This window comes from Perognathus longimembris, chromosome 1, assembly GCF_023159225.1.
Source record: "Perognathus longimembris pacificus isolate PPM17 chromosome 1, ASM2315922v1, whole genome shotgun sequence".
In the NCBI taxonomy this organism is placed as follows: domain Eukaryota; kingdom Metazoa; phylum Chordata; class Mammalia; order Rodentia; family Heteromyidae; genus Perognathus; species Perognathus longimembris.
Window position 1 is genome coordinate 46,097,755 of NC_063161.1, and position 18,591 is coordinate 46,116,345.

Here is an 18,591-nt window from a genome sequence, read left to right on the forward strand (position 1 = left end):
CTTTCTTTACATTCATTCTGTTTTGTAAGACAGCTTGTTCATCAAGGTTTCCTTTCCTGCTTTATCAGTTTGTTTAACAGGGCATAAATTCCATGTTAATATTTCAAAACTGCTATATGATTCTACTTTCATTATGTTCTCCTCATAGGGCAATATAAAACCATTTCAGTCAAAATTAATAATTCCAGAATACAATCCTGAATTCAGAAACCAGGCATTGTCCTAGATAGCCGAAACAAGTTTTTCTTGCATTCACCTTTTTGCTATTTAAAGTTCAATACGTCCAAATCTTTCTGATTCCTAGAAGTCTATATAATTTGAAATTGATCCTATTGGATTTCAAATTTTGTCATATACTTTCTCCTGGAACAGAATTACAGCAGATTCTAATTTATGAAAATATCCTGTTTTATACAAATTTATATGACAATACAAGTAGTATAAGGGTTTGAGGTTGATTTAACATACATATGTTCATATAGACAGCATTTTTAGTCAACAGCCCCCAGTGGTATGTGGTTATTTTGTACAATATAAATTTGATATATGAATGTGGTGTAGAATGATTAAATAAACTAGATCACTTAGTCTTTAGTTTGGATTATGGATTTGTATTTACTGTCTTAGCTGTTTTGTAATGTGCAAGACATTGTCTCAGTACATTCAACTTGCTGTTTAGTAGATGTCAAACTTATTTCTCTTCTGCAACTGAAACTGTACCCTTTGAGAAACAATAGCAGAAAGAATGTTAGTGTTTGCCTCTGGCTGTGAAGAAATTTGAAAAGAGATAAATGATGAGTACTTGTTAACTCAAAGATTCCTTTTTGGGGTGATAAAAACATTCTCATGTTAGGTTATGGTGATAAATACAACTCTGTGAATTTTGCTAGAATGATTTAATTGGGCAATTATTATACTTTAGCTTTTTAGCCTCTAAGTTACATATTAATAAAGTATTATTGTTTTAAAATTTTTCATTGCCTATTCATTTTTTTTGTCGGTCCTAGGCATTGAACTCAGGGCCTAGGGTCTGTCCCTGAGCTTGTTTGTGCTCAAGGCTAGCCCTTACCACTTGAGCCACAGTGTCAAGGCTGGCCTTTTCTGAGTAATTTATTGGAGGTACCAGTTTCATAGACTATTCTTCCCAGCACTGTCTTCAAACCATGATCCTCAGATCTCAGCCTCCTGAGTAGCTAGAATTACAGGTGTGATCCACTGGCATCTGGGTGTTTATCCTTAAGATGCACAATATGTTAACAATACACATATTATTGAGACAAGGTCTCAAAGCTCAAGAGAGATTCAAACTCAGAATCTTCCTGCTTAGTCAGTATGCAGTTTATAATATTCTATTAATTTTTTGTTGTTATAAGCATGATGTATAGGGGGGGTTAGAGTTTCATTAGGCAGGTAAATAATGCTTTTTTTCGGGGGGGGGGCAATGTCACTGCTTTCGTTTCTCTCTCCCAGTGCTTAGTAAGTACCACTACTCCATTTCTGGGTCTCCTTTTCTATTCCAAAAGACATGTAAATGAAGAAACAAGACAAATGGAAAAGAAAACCAAAACCGCAAAAAAAAAAACAACCCACTCTTGATTCCATTGCCTAGAGTTCATTTTGATAAATATAATTTTGTATGACCAGATGCATATAGATGTGTGTCTTTGTGTTCCTCCCCTAACAGCATCATCCTTTGGCCTAACTGTATGGGAATGGCTAGAGTCTTGAATGATTTCTCATGCCCCTGTGTACTTTAGATACAGTGTCTGTATATGAGAGAAAACATTTGGCATTTGTTTCTCTGAGCTTGGTTAACCTCACTTAGCGCAATTTGTTCTATGTCCATGTATTTCCCTGAAAATAGCATGACATTATTCTTTCTAAATGTGTAAAATTCTATTGCGTAGAGGTACCACATTTTTTTGGATCCACTCATCTATTGTAGGGCATCTGGGTTCTTTCTACAACTCGGCTATTGTGGATAGTGCAGCAATGAAGATGGATGTGCAAGTGTCTTTAGGATATCCTGTAGTGTTCTGGGTAGATACCCAGGAGTGGTATGGCTGGGTTTTAAGGAAGATCTAAGTTTATTTTTTGAGGAACTTTCAGACTGTTGTCCAGAGCAGCTATACTAGTTTACATTCCTATGAACAGTACAACAAGGTTCCTTTTCCATCACATCCATGACAACATCTATTGTTCTTTGATTCATGATTTCACTCTATCTTGGGTAAGATGGAATTTCATTAAATGTGAAGGGTTGAAGAAGGACCAGAAATTTCTGGGTTTTCTGCTCTATTCTCAGTGTCTGAAGTCAAGTCTGGTAGTAAGAACCTTCTCTAATAAGCATAATTACCAAAATAAATTTTTTTAGTTTAGTTTTTTGCCAATAATTATTGATATACTAGGTCATTCTGTTGTTTCTTTGTATATGTGTAATTTCTAAATTTTTTTTTGCTTTTTCTTCGAGTCATTTTGAAATTTCTAGGAAAGGATGAGGTCAAAATGCAAAGATACATGCAGAGAAATCAGTGATCTTTTCACCAAAACTTATCTAAAGTATTATTTTACATTGGTGAATTTCCTTAGTTCTTTAGCAACAATGAAATTCTTTTGATTGTATTACTGATTGTATTTGATTGTATTACTTTTGATTGTATTCCCCTGCTTGTTTCTCAAGCTGTAAATGAAGTGGCTCAGCATAGGAGCGATGGAGGTGGTGAGGATGGATATACCCTTGTTGCTTGCCATGGAATCCTTGGATGAAGGCTTCACATAAATGAAGATGCAGCTGCCATAGGTGATGGAAATCACGATCATGTGGGAAGAACAGGTGGAAAGGGCCTTTTTCCTTTGCTGGGCAGAAGAGAATTGTAGAATGGTTTTAATGGTGTATATGTATAAGCTAGAACTACACAAAATAGTGTCATGACAAAGGTTAACACAGCACAAACTATGACTCTGCTCTATGAGCCCAGCAACAAAGATGAGTCTTCTACAAATCCTGCTGTTCATGATGGTCAATAATGCAGGGGTTTGCAGATGGCCAGATAGCAGTCATAGGACATGGTGACTAGCAGAAGCAATTCTGTTATACTAAAAAAAAAAAATCATTAGAAAATTCCAGTGATGCAACCTTTATATGTGATTGTGTTGTCCTCTGTTGATAGGTTATACTAGTATCTGGGAATACAAACAGATGTGAATGAGATTTCGAAAAAGGAGAAATTTTGTAGGAAATAGTACATGGGGGTTTTCTTTCTTTTTAAACACCTATAATAGATTTTTCTTTATTGTCAAAGTGAAGCACAGAGGGGTTACAGTTTCATATGTAAGGCAGTGAGTACATTTTTTATGCAACTTGTTACCATCTCCCTCATTTCCCCCTCCTCCCCTTTTCCCTTTATCCCCAATGAGTTGTACTGTGGGTTTATACCAAATGGTTTTCTAAGTATTGATTTTGGAATGGTTTGTCTTTTTATCCTTTGTTTCTCGATTTTGGTATTCCCTTTCCCTTCCCTAGTTCTAATACACGCATATGCAGTATCCAGGGTACTAAGGTCAGATACAGAGATAGCAGGGGTAAAACCATGGGAAAGGAATAGGAGAGAAAAAAAAAAGAAAAAAAGGGTACAGTTTCATATGACATGATGAAAATAATTACAACAATGATAGACCACTTGTTTCCATAACATGGAGTTCAATTCTACATGGGAATTTTCTTTAAATTTCTTTTTCTTTTTTGTTTTCTTCATTGTCAAAGTGAATTATAGAGGGGTTACAGTTCTTATGTAAGGCAGTGAGTGTATTTCTTGTTCAACTTGTTTCTGCCTTTTCATTTTTCCCCCGCCTACCCCCTCCTCCTTTCCATTTCCTCCCCATGAGTTGTACAGTTGGTTTACACCAAATGGTTTTGTAAGTATTGCTTTTGGAATCGTTCATCTTTTTACTCTTTGTCTCTCAATTTTGGTATTCCTTTTCCCTTCCCTAGTTCTAATACATGTATATACAGTATCCAGGGTACTAAGATCAGATACAGTGATAGCGGGGGTGAAACAGAGAGAAAAAAGTGGGTATGGTTTCACATGGCATGTTGAAAATAATTACAACAATGATATAACACTTGTTTCCATAATGTGGAGTTCATTTCACTTATCATCACCTTATGTATTCATAAGGGCATAGAGGTTGGGCTATTGTGGTCTTCTGCTATGACTAGCCTAAACATGCACTAATTATTCCCTATGAGGGAAGCCATAAGTCCTTGTTTCTTTGGGTCTGGATCACTTCACTTGGTATAATTTTTTCCAAGTCCTTCCATTTCCTTACGAATGGGGCAGTGTCATTTTTTCTGATGGAGGCATAGGATTTCATTGTGTATATGTACCACATTTTCCTGATCCACTCATCTACCAAGGGGCTTCTGGGTTGGTTCCATATTTTAGCAATGACAAATTGTGCTGCGATGAACATTGTTGTGCTGGTGGCTTTAGTGTGGTCTTCCTTGTAATCTTTTGGGTAGATGCCTAAAAGTGAGGGTTCTGGCTTGTAGGGGAGCTCTATGTTTAGCCTTCTGTGTAACCTCCATACCAGTTTCCAGAGTGGATGAACAAGTTTACATTCCCACCAACAATTTCAGTGATGCAACTGTTGTATGTGATTGTCTTATCTCCTGTTGATAGTTTGTACAAGTGTCTGGGATACAAGCAGATGTGAATACAATTTCTAAGAAGGAGAAATTTTGTAGAAAATAGTACATGGGAGTTTTCAATTGTGAATCCCTGATGGTGAGAGAGATGATGGTGAGGGTTCTAGTTACACTCATCATGTGAGACACAGAAAGATGAAAAGCACAGACTTGAGTTGTGGGTCATCAGTCAGGCCCTGGATGAGGAAAGTTGTGATGGTGTGATTTCTCATCATCCACTCCTGACTAGTCTGTAGTGAAAATTCAGGTATTTGGTTGGAGTGGTAATGAACAGAGCAAGAAAACTATGAAAATAACTTTATATGAATTTAAATATTCTATTTACACATATCAATTAAACTAGTACATTAGTTTGCATAATTCAAAATTGTCATTTCAAGGAAGAGTTAAAAATTCAAGTATCCCTATAGTAATAAAAACAGCTTGGTATTGGCACCGGAACAGGCCTGAAGACCAATGGAACAGAATTGAAGACCCAGAATTGAACCCACAGAACTACGCCTACTTAATCTTTGATAAAGGAGCTAAAACAATAGTATGGAAGAAAGATAGCCTCTTTAACAAGTGGTGCTGGCAAAACTGGCTCAACACATGCAACAAACTAAAACTAGATCCATATATATCACCCTGCACCAAAATCAATTCCAAATGGATTAAAGACCTTGAAATCAAAACAAGCACCCTGAAAACACTAAAGGAAGGAGAAGGAGAAACACTTGGGCTCCTTGGCACAGGACAGAACTTCCTTAACAAAGACCCTGAAAGGCTACAAATCAAAGAAAGGTTGGACAAATGGGACTGCATCAAACTGCAGAGCTTCTGTACGGCAAAGGACATAGCTTGCAAGATAAACAGAAATCCCACAGACTGGGAGAAGATCTTTACCGGCCATTCAATGGACAAAGGCCTCATATCTAAAATATATGCAGAACTAAAAAAATTACCTTCCTCCAAAACAAAACCGCAAAGAACTAATAGCCCCCTCATCAAGTGGGCTAAAGACTTCCAAAGAAACTTCTCTGATGAGGAAATGAGAATGGCTAATAGGCATATGAAAAAATGCTCTACATCACTGGCCATAAAGGAAATGCAAATCAAAACAACATTGAGATTCCATCTCACCCCAGCAAGAATGTCATATATCAAGAAAACTAATAATAACAATTGTTGGAGTGGATGTGGCCAAAAGAGAACCCTACTTCATTGTTGGTGGGAATGTAAACTGGTTCAGCCACTCTGGCAAGCAGTATGGAGATTCCTCAGAAGGCTCAATATAGAACTCCCCTATGACCCAGCAGCCCCACTTTTGGGTATCTATCCAAAAGCCCACAAACAAAATCACAGTAATGCCACCAGCACAACAATGTTCATCGCAGCACAATTTGTCATAGCGAGAATCTGGAACCAACCCAGATGCCCCTCAGTAGACGAATGGATCAGGAAAATGTGGTACATATACACAATGGAATTTTATGCCTCTATCAGAAAGAATGACATTGTTCCATTTGTAAGGAAATGGAAGGACTTGGAATAAATTATACTAAGTGAAGTGAGCCAGACCCAAAGAAACATGGACTCTACGGTCTCCCTTATTGGGAATAATTAGTACAGGTTTAGGCAAGCCATAGCAGAGCATCACAAGGCCCAATAGCTATACCCTTATGAACACATAAGATGATGCTAAGTGAAATGAACTCCATGTTATGGAAACAATTGTTATATCACAGTTGTAACTACTTTCAACGTCCTATGTGTATGTGTAGTTTCTATTATTGGTGATGTTCTTGTATCACCTTCCTATGGTTGTACCTACACTATCTCTGTAATCTTATCTGAGTATATTGGAAACCGTTTTTACTGGTATTGGAAGTAGGAAATTCAAAGGGAATACCAAATTTAAGAGACACAGGGTAAAAAAGGAGAAATAACTACAAAAGCAATACTTGCAAAACTGTTTGGTGTAAGTGAACTGAACACCTGGGGGGGGGGGTAGGGAAAGGGGGGGAGGGAGGGGGGCATGAGGGACAAGGTAACAAACAGTACAAGAAATGTATCCAATGCGTAACATATGAAACTGTAACCTCTCTGTACATCAGTTTGATAATAAAAATTTGAAAAAAAAATTCAAGTATCCATATCATATTTCAAAGTGTAAATAATGGTATATAATATTTTAAAATATGTAGTTAGTTAGAAAGCCGGTAGTTTGTGCTAGATACAAAAATAGCACTTTACATCAATTATGTGTTTGCAGAACTATTCCATCCAATTCTCCATGCTTCCACCTTCCACTCTTGTGCCTTAGGTTCTAATTCCCCTAGAAATATATATTTGGCTATTAATTTCTAATTTTTAATTTCATAAAGTTTCACTCTACCCAAATTATGCTACTTTTGAACATCTTCTTACTCATCATAATGGAATTACTCATCATTTGTCTCTTTCCACATTTCTTCACAGCCAGAGGCAAATACTAGCATTCTTTCTGCTGTTGTTGGTCAGGGGATGCAGAGTAAATTTCAATAAATATTATTTTGCATAGTTTGATGGACCTAGTGTCTGCATGTGAGACACATATGCACTGTTTGTGTGTCTGCTTGGCTTACCTCACTTAATTTGATTTGTTCTAGGTCAATCCATTTCCTTGCAAATGACATAATTCTATTATTTCTAAAGGCTGACTCAGCGACTGGGACTGTGGCTTGATAGAGTGCTTGCCTAGCATTTATGAAGCCCTGGGTTTGATTCCTCAGCACCACATAAACAGAAAAATCCAGAAGTGGCGCTGTGGTTCAAGTGGTAGAGGACTAGCCTTGAGCAAAATGAAGCTCAGGGACAGTGCCAAGGCCCTGAATTAAAGCACCAGACTGGCAAAACAAACTAACAAACAATATAGGTTGTCTGAAATTCCAAGTGTATAGGTTCCACATTTTGGAACCACTCATTTATTGTAGGATGTGTGGACTGTTTGCACAACTTGGCTATCATGAATAGCACAGCAGTGAACATATATGTGCAAGTGTCTTTTCCATATCCTGGCTTGTGAAATACTTGGGTAGATGTCCAGGGGTGAATGCTGGTTGAAGGAAGATCTTTGTTTAAATTTTTGAGGAATCTCCAGACTGCTGTCCAGAGTGGTTATATTAGTTTACATTCCTACCAACAGTGCAATAAAGTTCCTTTTCGCCCACGTCCCTGCCAACATTCGTTGTTGGTTGATTTTACCATATTGACCAATCTGTCTTGGGTGAGATGGAATCTCACTAAAATGTGAGGGATGGAAGAAAATCCAGAGTTTTCTGGGATGTCTGTTATATCCTCAGTGTCTAAGAAGCTTCAAGTATTAAGAATATCCTCCAGGGGCTGGGAATATGGCCTAGTGGCAAGAGTGCTTGCCTCATGTACATGAAGCCCTGGGTTCGATTCCCCAGCACCACATATATAGAAAAATGGCCAGAAGTGGCGCTGTGGCTCCAGTGGCAGAGTGCTAGCCTTGAGCAAAGAGAAGCCAGGGACAGTGCTCAGACCCTGAGCCCAAGGCCCAGGACTGGCAAAAAATAAACAAAAAACAAAAAACAAACAAACAAACAAACAAAAAAGAATCTCCTCCAATAAGAACTTGTGCTCAAATCAAAATACACAATAAAATTATTTGTTTTATTAACTTTTTTGTGGTTTTGTCAAGGATTATTGATATGATAGGTCATTCTGCTGTTTTGTTGTGTATATGTATTATAGATTTTTTTTGGAGTTATCTTGAAATTGCTAGGACAGGATGAGGTAAAAACCCAAAGATACATTCTGAGAAACCAACGATCGTTTCATCAAAACTTATCAAAACTTTTTTTTTTTTACATTGGAGATTTTCTTTTCTTTCTTAACAACAATGAGATTCTTTTGACTGTGTTATTGAAGGCCTGTTTCACCTGCTTGTTTCTCAAGGTGTAAATGAAGGGGTTCAGCACAGGCGCAATGGAGCTGTTGAGGACAATCACACCCTTGTTGATTGCCATTGAATCCTTGGCTGAAGGCTTCACATAGATGAAGATGCAGCTGCCATAGCTGATGGAAATCACGATCACGTGAGAAGAGCAGGTGGAAAAGGCCTTTTTCTTTTGCTTGACAGAAGGAAATTGTAGAATGATCTTAATGATGTATATGTAAGATAGAACTACACAAAATAGGGTCATGACAAAGGTTAACACAGCACAAATTATAAGCATCCATTCTAAGAGCCATGTTTCTGAGCATGATATCTTTAGGAGGGGGTATGCATCACAGACAAAATGATCAATAACATTACAGTCACAGAATTCCAAATGTAGGACTAGGGTAAGTGGTGGGAATATAATCAATAAGCCAGCTGCCCAGCAAGAAAGAACGAGTCTCCTACAGATTCTGTTGTTCATGATGGTCACATAATGCAGGGGTTTGCAGATGGCCACATAGCGGTCATAGGACATGGTGGCCCGCAGAAAGAATTCAGTTACACCAAAAAGATCAGTAAAAAAAAAATTCAGTGATGCAATTGTTGTATGTAATTGTGTTGTCCCCTGTTGATAGGTTGTACAAGTATCTGGGAATACAAGCAGATGTGAATGCAATTTCTAAGAAGGAGAAATTTTGTAGAAAGTAGTACATGGGAGTTTTCAGTTGTGGATCCATGATGGTGAGAGAGATGATGGTGAGGTTTCCGGTTATATTCAGCATGTAGGTGAGACACAGAAAGATGAAAAGCACAGCTTTGAGTTGTGGGTCATCAGTCAGGCCCTGGAGGAGGAAAGTTGTGATGGTGTGATTTCTCATCATCCACTCCTGACTTCAAATCAGTCTGCACTGAACATCCAGATATGTGGGTGGACTGCTAATTAACAGAGCAAGAAAACTGTGAAAATAAAATCGCATACATTACAATGTTCTCTTTACATATGTTATCAATTATAGTAGTTATTTAGGTTTTATAATTCATCATCATTTCATGGTAAATTAAAAATTTAAGAATCCATATCATATTTCACAATGTAAATATATAATATTATATTATTATAATAAAAATTATATTGTAATACATATAACATTTTACCTAATAATAATATTATTATTTTATAACACACTAATACATGTATATCATACCACAATATAGAATAAATTATACTAAATCCTGTATTATACTATATATGCTATGTATTTATGATGTGATATATACTATATTTACATGTACAATATAGTAATATATTTTATATTGTACAATACACATAATTTTTTTAAAATTAGTATATGTTACTGATAGGAAAATTTACATGTACATAGTCAATTTTTATGCAATTAACCTCCTCCATTATATTCACATTTATTCCCTGTTTTTCCCAACTTTTTTCAAAGTATTTGGTGGGATTCATATTGCTGACCTTACATTCATATGTAATGTTATCCAGTGTCCTTTTCCCCTTAGAGTCCCTGTTTTTCCTCTCTTCCTGGTGATCACCTGCTAGATAGTCACCTCACTTTTATTTCCAATTGCCTTTGCTCCAAATGTTATTTAGGTTGTTGTTTCTATGTTTTTGTTTCTTGTGGTGCTAGCGATTGTGCCCAAGATCTGGTGCATGCTAAGTGCTCTACCAGTGAAGGTATATTTAGTTTCTCAATTAATTTTTTCCCAAACAAAATTAACTGGTAGTTTTTTTCTTTTGTATGGATCCTGGGACTTGAACTCAGGGCCAGAGCACTGTCCCTGAGCTTTTGTGTGTTTGTGTGTGTGTGTGTGTGTGTGTGTGTGTGTGTGTGTGTGTAGGCTAGCACTGTCTGCTAGAGCCATACTTCTGATTCTAGTGTCCTGGTTGTTTATTGGCAATAAGAGCCCCAGTGACTTTCCTGCCTGGGCTGGCTTTGAACTGTGATCCTCAGAACTCAGCTTCCTGGATTATAGGTTTCATCTATCTATGACTGGCTTGGCTGCTAATGCTTTTGTGATATGAAGTATTCTTTTTTTTTTTGGTTGGTCATGGGGCTTGAACTCTGGATCTGGGCCCTGCCCTGGAGCTCTTCAGCTTAAAGCTAACAGTGTACCACTTGAGCCATAGCACCACTTTTCTGGTGGTTAACTGGAGATAAGAGTCTCATAGACTTTCCTGTCTGGGCTGACTTTGAACTCTGATTTTCAGATCTCAGCCTCATGACTAGCTAAAATTACAAGTGTGAGCCACCTGTGCCCATCCTGAAGCGTTCTTTTTAAGACAGAGGTTGAATGCTTAAACTGAATTTTGATTTTTTTTTTGAGGTTGAACTGGGAATTTATATTACAAAGTTGAGGACTGTGAGTGGATTCATGTCCCAAAGAACTCACTGAATTTTGAGTTTTCTTTAGCCTATTTGTGTTTCCCTTGAAATTTTGTCATTCATAAAATGTGAATGCATTACAGGTAATTTGAGTTTATTCTACAAACTCTATGTATTGTTTCAGATGTTGAGGTCTAAACTAGTACTGGTGCCTAAAGCATACAATCCTAGCAATTCAGCAGGTTCTAATCTGAAGAGTGCAGTTCAAGGACAGCCAGGTAAGTAAGTCTGTGAGATTCTTATTTACAATTAAACAGCAGAAACCTAAGAGGAGGCTTGGCTGAAACAAACCTCCTCTTCCAGCATTTTTCTGGTTCATTGGATTTAAGAGTCTCATGGACAGTCTGGCTTTGAACCAAGATCCTCAGATTGTAGCCCCCTGAGTAGGTAGATTGCAGGTGGGAGCCACTGGTGCTCAATGTTGGTGTTTGAGATGTTGTACTTGGTAAGCAGGCACCACCTGAAATGAAACACCATGAGACCCATTATTATCAGCACTTTTGGTGTTAGTTTTTTCTCCCCCCTCATGAGCTCTTGTATTTTTTCCTAGGTCCTATGTTTCCTACATAGCTTGAAATAGAGACATTGACCATTACATGGATTTATTTGTTGATAAGGGCTCTGGATATGTTTCTTCCCTTCACCTTCACCTTCAGTTAAAATCCTCTCTTGATCTCTGCCTTCTGAATACCTGATATTACGAGTGTGAGTCATTATGCTTATGTACAGTGGACTTTTAAACTAGTACTGTTCATATAATTCTCTCAATACTTATCTTCTTCTTCTTTTTTTTTTTTTGTCAGTCCTGGGGCTTGGACTCAGGATCTGAGCACTGTCCCTGGCTTTCATTTGCTCAAGGCTAGCACTCTACCACATGAGCCACAACACCACTTCCGGCTTTTTCTGCTTATGTGGTGCTGAGGAATTGAACCCAGGGCCTTGTGCATGCTAGGCAAGCACTCTACCATTAAGCCACATTCCCAGCCCACTTATCTTATTTCTTCATGGATGTTTTATTGTCATCATTCCAATTTGTGATATTGAGAAACTTACTTTCTTGCTGATGTCTCTTGTGTTGATAGCTGTTTGAATTCATTTATTTCTTTTTTTATTAAAGTTTTCACTTTTATTTTTCTGTCCTCCATAAAATGATGAAAATAAATGATAGAAATATTACAGAGAAGGAACTGATATAAACACAAATATCATTCATAGCATACTAAAATGCAAGGTAGACACATACTTATTTCATAAATGAAAAGTATTTGTGTCCAGTGTATTCAGTTTGTGTTTATGGATATTCTGTAAGTTAAAAAGCTTACTTAGTAACACATCTTATTTAGGTATATGTTATAGCTCACCAATTAAAGACCTGATATTTTCTAAGATTAAATCACTAGCAATAGCTCTAGGTAAATCTTGTCCCAACTCAGCAGTCAGATATCATAATCTTCTTTCTTTTCTCTTAACAAATTGAAATTTTGCTGTTTACAGAAGAGCTTTATCTTGGTTTTATCTGACTTTTGATTGAATTGCTGTGATTGTTTGATAAGCCCCAAATGATTCCAATGTATCCAGATCCAAATACTCATTTAGTGCTGTGTCTGAGACTAAATACAAACATCCTTTTGTGTAAAATAGTCTCTTTCACTTTTTTCTTCTAAACAATTTGTCTCAAAATCTAATACACATAATATATCAACAAGAATGGAGGGTATATCCTCACGAAATTCACTAGTACCAGTAAGAACATTAGATGCTTGTTTATGCTTAAAATTTCCTTTAATGACATAATATGATAACTCATACAAGGCTTGGTAAAAATCTCTAAGTAGAACTGTAATGGCTTTTATTTTCACTGAGAACCTGGCATAAATGCAAGCAATGATCGCTTAGCTAGTTAAGTGGCTAAGGTGGCCACTTATTCAGGCAATCCAAACTCAGTCTTATTCTGTTAAGTTTCATACAACAGTTTGTAGGAGGACCATTTATTTCTTAATATATGCACTTGCTTTGAGTAGTATTTTCTTGAACTCCAAATATGATTTCTAAATTCCCAAATATCCTCATGTCAATCTTGTAACCAAATGTACCCTAAGCATAAGTCAGAAACTTTTGCTCATCACTCTGTATTTTGTTTCTTCCATGTGTTCCTTACAAACTAATACGGTAAAGTTAGATAACTGGTAGTTTGTGTTAGATACAGAAATAAGCACTTGATGCCTATTATGTGTTTGCAGAAAGATTCCCTCCAATGCTCTATGCTTCTACCTTCTACCCCTGTGCTTCAGTTTCTAATTCCACTAGGAAATACACATACTTGGCCATTGGTTTCTAATTTTTAATTTCCTGAAGTTTCACTGCACTCAATTATATAACTTTCGAATAACTTCTTACTCATCTTTTGCATAATATAGTTATATCAATGCCTATAGACTATCCAACATAAAAATGGTCTAAAATAATGTAATGTCAATCATATAACCAAATGCACCCTAAGCATAAGTCAGAACTTTTGCTCATTCAATTTTATTTAATTTCTACCACATTTTGTTTAAAAGCTAATACAGTGTGGTTAGATAACTGGTATTTTGTGCTAGATACAGTAATAAGCCCTTTATGTCAATTATGTCTGCAGAAATATTCCCTCCAAGCTTCTGGGCTTCTACCTTCCTCCTTTGTTTCAGTTTACAATTCCACATACTTGGCTATTGGCTTCTAATTCCTAATTTCCGGAAGTTTCACTGCACTCAAATTATGCAATGTTTGAACAACTTCTTACTCATCTTTTGCGCAATGTAATTGTATGAATGCCTATATAGCATCCAACATAAAAATGGTCTAAAATAATGTTTGAATTCATATCATTTTATGAATTCCTTTTCTAAACTGTCACTATCCAGAAATATCTGTTTATTATGACTAGCATATTCAGGTCTCAAAAAGTGTAACAAATGACAGAATTTATTATACTTACAATTCAGGCAGTTTATCGTATGTTTTTATTAGTGGTTTACAATTATCCTTAGAGAAAAATTGCAAATGAATATTATGTTGAACTGTAATATGATATGATTTCCAGTAGCTTCCCTTTGCTTGAGATTTGTTTCTGTAGTTGATTGTGTCAACTTTCACTTCATCTATGTAGAGCCATCATCCATCTGGAGAGGAAACAGTTTCTTTTCACTATCACTGAAAAGTGTGTCCACAGAGCTCAGGGTACCTTTGGTATAACTTTAATTTCCATACTTATATCATTTGCCAAGTGTCTATCCAAATTGATAAACAAAGAACTCCATGGTCACTCACATAAATAATTTCATATAATGTGTTAGAAATAACCACAACAATGATAAAACACTTGTTTCCTTAACCTGAAGTTCTTTTCATTTAGCTGAGAGTGCTTCTTTTTTGACAATGTCACCATGTCCCTCACTCTCTTGCAGCTTTTCCTTCCAATCCCCATACACAATGTGTGCATTTCATTTTCAACATAGTGTCCAGTGAGTACCACTGATGTATTTGTTTGCCCTTTGTGCCTCCATTTCTTTGCCTCTCTGTACCCTTCCCAGGTCATATAAATGAACAAAAAAGATAAAAACAAAAGAAAATACTAAAAACAAAATGGAAAAAAAAACTTGGTGTGTCCTTTCCTGGAGCTCATTTTGATAAATATTATTCCATATAATTTCATTCACATAGGCATTGTGTCATTATATACTTCTCTTAAGAGTGTCCTCTTTTGGTCTCACTGTGTATGAATGCTTAGAGCACTGTACAATTTATGATGTCCTGGTATGTTTTAGATCTAGTGTCTGCATTGCAAGGAAAACATGCACTATTTGTTTTTCTTTGAAAACACTGCAGGAAGGAATATGAGAAACACTAGGGCTCCTTGCACAGGTTGAAACTTTCTTAATAATGGCCCAGATATACAACAAATCAAAAAAAGGTTGGACAAATGGGATTTCATTAAATTGCAGAGCTTCTGCATGGCAAAGGACCTAGATTTCAAGATAAATAGAAAGCCCACAGATTGGGAGAAGATCTTCACTAGTTACACAACAGACAAGGGCCTTATATCTAAAATATATTTAAAACTCAATAAATTAAGTGACTCAAAAACAAATCCTCAAAACAAAAACAAAAATAATTAATAAATTGGCTAACGACTTCTCTGAAGAGGAGCTAAGAATGGCAAGTAGACACAAGAATAAATGCTCATCATCTCTGATCATAAAGGATATGCAAATCAAAACAACATTGAGATTCCACCTCTGCCCAGTTAGAATGGCTATTATCAAGAAAATTAATAACATTAGATGCTGGCAGGGATGTGGCCAAAAGGGAACACTACTATAAGTTGGTGGGAGTGTAATCATAGAGCTCCCCTATGATTGGCAACTTCACTTCCGGTTATTTACCCAAAAGATCACAAACAAGGCCATAATAAGGCTATCAGCACAACCATGTTCACTGCAGCATTATTTATCATAGTAAAATATGGAACCAACCCAGATGCCCCTTAGTAGATGAATGGATCAAGAAAATGTGGTATATATACACAATAGAATTCTATGCTTGTATAAAAAAGAATGACATTGTCCCATTCGTAAAGAAATGGAAAGACTTGGAAAAAAACATGTGAAGTGAAGTGAGCCAGACCCAAAGAAACATAGATTCCATGGTTTCCCTCATTGGTAATAATCAGTATATATCTAGGGTAGTCCTAATATACATATGATCATAAAAGATAATGCTCAATGAAATGGAATTGAGGTTTTTAATTGTTGTTATTTTTAATGTATCATGTGATTTTTCTTCTTTTTTTTCCTATTGTTTATCCCCTTGTTTGTATATTTATCTGAATTAGGGAAGCGAAGGGAAACATCAAAATCGTGAGACAAAGAATAAAGGGCAAGCCAATGCAACAGTGATACTCACAAGACAATATGTTGGAAATTAACAGTACAACTGGGGGAGAAGATTAGGGTTGTGAAGATGGGAGAAAAATGACGGAGGGGTTGACAAGAAATGTACTCAGTATCTCACGTATGTAACTGCAACCCCTCCGTACATGACATTGACAATAAAATCAAATAAAAAAAAAGAAATGTGGAAGGAGACAAAGGACGAGTAATTAGCCGTGGGTACAAGGTTCCTTTTGAGGGTGATAAAAATATTCTAAAATGAGGTTATGGTGATAGACACAACTTTGTGAATATTACTAAACCTCATGCAAATGGACAATTATTATCTATACTTCAACTTTGTGGCCTTGGACTGGCTTCTATTTCCAGAAGTGCTGGGAGCAGTGCTCCAGCTCCTGGTCCTGTTTGAGTGCTGGGGGGAGGGTGCAGGTTCCCACTATGCCTTATTGGGAAGTTATCCTTGCCTGAGTTCTTGGATTGAGACAGGCGTGGGCCTTGGAGAGAGCAGGCTTCCACAGGGTGGTGTGGGAGACTGGACCAGGACTGGCTTCTATTTCCCAGGTAGTGAGGGTGTGTGGCCCCAGACTGGTGGGCTCTTGGCCCTGGGTTGGGTCGCATATACGCACTCATGTGTGGCCTGTGCTTGGATCTGGGCTAATTGGTACTAGGTGAACTTGCCCACACTTCATGGCTGGCTGGCTTGTCCTGGTTGGGTGGCCCGATCTTGGCTTGCTCCAGGAGACAGGATCTAAGAAGAAACACTTCTAGACACTTGGTTTCTGGCTGACTCCACCCGGTGCTCAGTGCTCGTTGAGGGCCTGGCGGGTGGCGGCTTGTGCTTGGCTTGGGCTATAGCTCACACTGGGTGAACTAGCCAGTGCTCAGCCTGCAAGCTAGCAAGCTCTCCTATCTGGTCTGGGTCGGGAGCTGGGAGGGCTGGATTCAGGCCCTGCGATGGGTGTAAGCTTCAGAAGGGCTTCGGGGTGTGCACAGGAGCTTGTCCCCATAGTCTTTTAGCAGATCAGTTTTTTCCACCTTGGGCTGCTACTGCTGCAGATGACACCTGGCCCTAGTGCTGAGTGGTGGTGCATCCAAGCCCCTTATTGGCCCCAGCGGGTGGTCTGTGCTTGGCCTGGGGCAGGTTCTCTTCATGCAGGTGGCTGGCACTTGGCAGAGGGCTGGAACGCACTTGGCTCCAGGCTAACTCACTAGAGCTGGGCTCCAGGCCTGAGAGGTCTCCACTACCTCCAGGATGGGCCATGAGGCCTTTGGAGGAGCAGACTCCCACAGGTGTGGGGATATTTGTCTCTGCTTCATTCTAGCAGGTCAGCATTCCCTGCCTGCGGCTAGGGCTGCAGAGGACACAGGGCCCTAGCACCCACCCACTATGAGTCTTAGTGGTCTCCTGCTGGAAGCCAACAGGTGGGGTGAGGGGAGTAAGGAAGGGTTCTGGCCTCTTTGTTCTCTTCATGTGTGGTGCCCCTTCCTGGGCCAAGCTCTCATGGTCACATCCAGAGCTGCTGGTCTCCTGTAGGGGTTGTCTACTGCAGGGTACTCGCTGATCCTGGAGTTGGGTGTGGGCTAACTGGTGGTGCTGTGGAAGGTCCCTGGGTCTGGACGTCCCAGTTTCATGTTGCTGGTCAGTGTTGGTGGTGTTGTTCGCACTGATGGGTCTGGCCCTATGGAAGTTTTCTGCATGCGGATGCCTCTGGATGCTCCAGTCTTGCTAGTCATGTCCCTGGGCTTGGGCAGATGTGGGGCTCCTCTCAATGCTTAGTTGTGGGCTTGGGATCACAGTTTAGAGGAAGGCACTTTGCAGTTTTCTGTCCTTGTGTGTGCTAGTTATAGGTTCCCCCCCCCCCCAATTCCTGTATTTCCCTATCTGTTTATGTATTTTTTTGTTGTCCATCGCTTAGAGAGAAGTGCATGTTAGAACCCCAAATCTCTGTTTGGAGAGAACTAGGGTGATTTCCTTTTGCTTCACTGCCATCTTCTTCCCCTCCTGAAAATTACTTTCTTAAAAAATAGAGAGGACTTATGAAGGAGAAAAACTCAAATGAAGGTCAGCTGGTGGTGCAGGTCTTCTGTATCAATGCCTATACACTTTTCAATATCAAAATGCTCTAAAATTATGTTTGAATTACAATCATGTTTTTTAAATTGTAAAAAGTGGAAAAGATCTATTTATTCAAGATGTAACATGATTTATCATACACCTCTGTAGGTTAATCATATATTTTTATTTGTGGTTTACAATTTATTCTTAGAGCTATAATTTAAAAATGAATATTATATTGAACACTAACATGATATGCTTCCCAGTAGCCTAGGAATACACTCTTAGCTTGAGTGTATCTCTCTCTAACTGATTGCATGAACGGTTTCACCATTCAGGTAGATCCATCATGAATCGGGAGAAAGCAGCTTTGATTTTCTTTCTTTCATTGAAAAGTGAGCCCACAGAACTCATACTACCTTTGGAATAATGGGTATTATGACTTATTTTGCTTAGTGGGAAGATTTTCTAATTTTAGGTTCCATATTTATATCATTTTCCAAATCTGTAACCAAGTTAATAAAGGAGTCTATGATAATTCACATTGAAAAATCACTCAT

At 38.0% G+C, this 18,591-nt stretch overlaps 2 pseudogenes; both read right to left on the reverse strand.

The window, feature by feature from the left end:
• Positions 1 to 2,622: 2,622 nt before the first annotated feature.
• On the reverse strand, positions 2,623 to 4,920 carry LOC125348163 (annotated as a pseudogene).
• Positions 4,921 to 8,559: 3,639 nt separating this feature from the next.
• Positions 8,560 to 9,514, reverse strand: LOC125354459 (annotated as a pseudogene).
• Between the last annotated feature and the right edge of the window lie 9,077 nt (positions 9,515 to 18,591).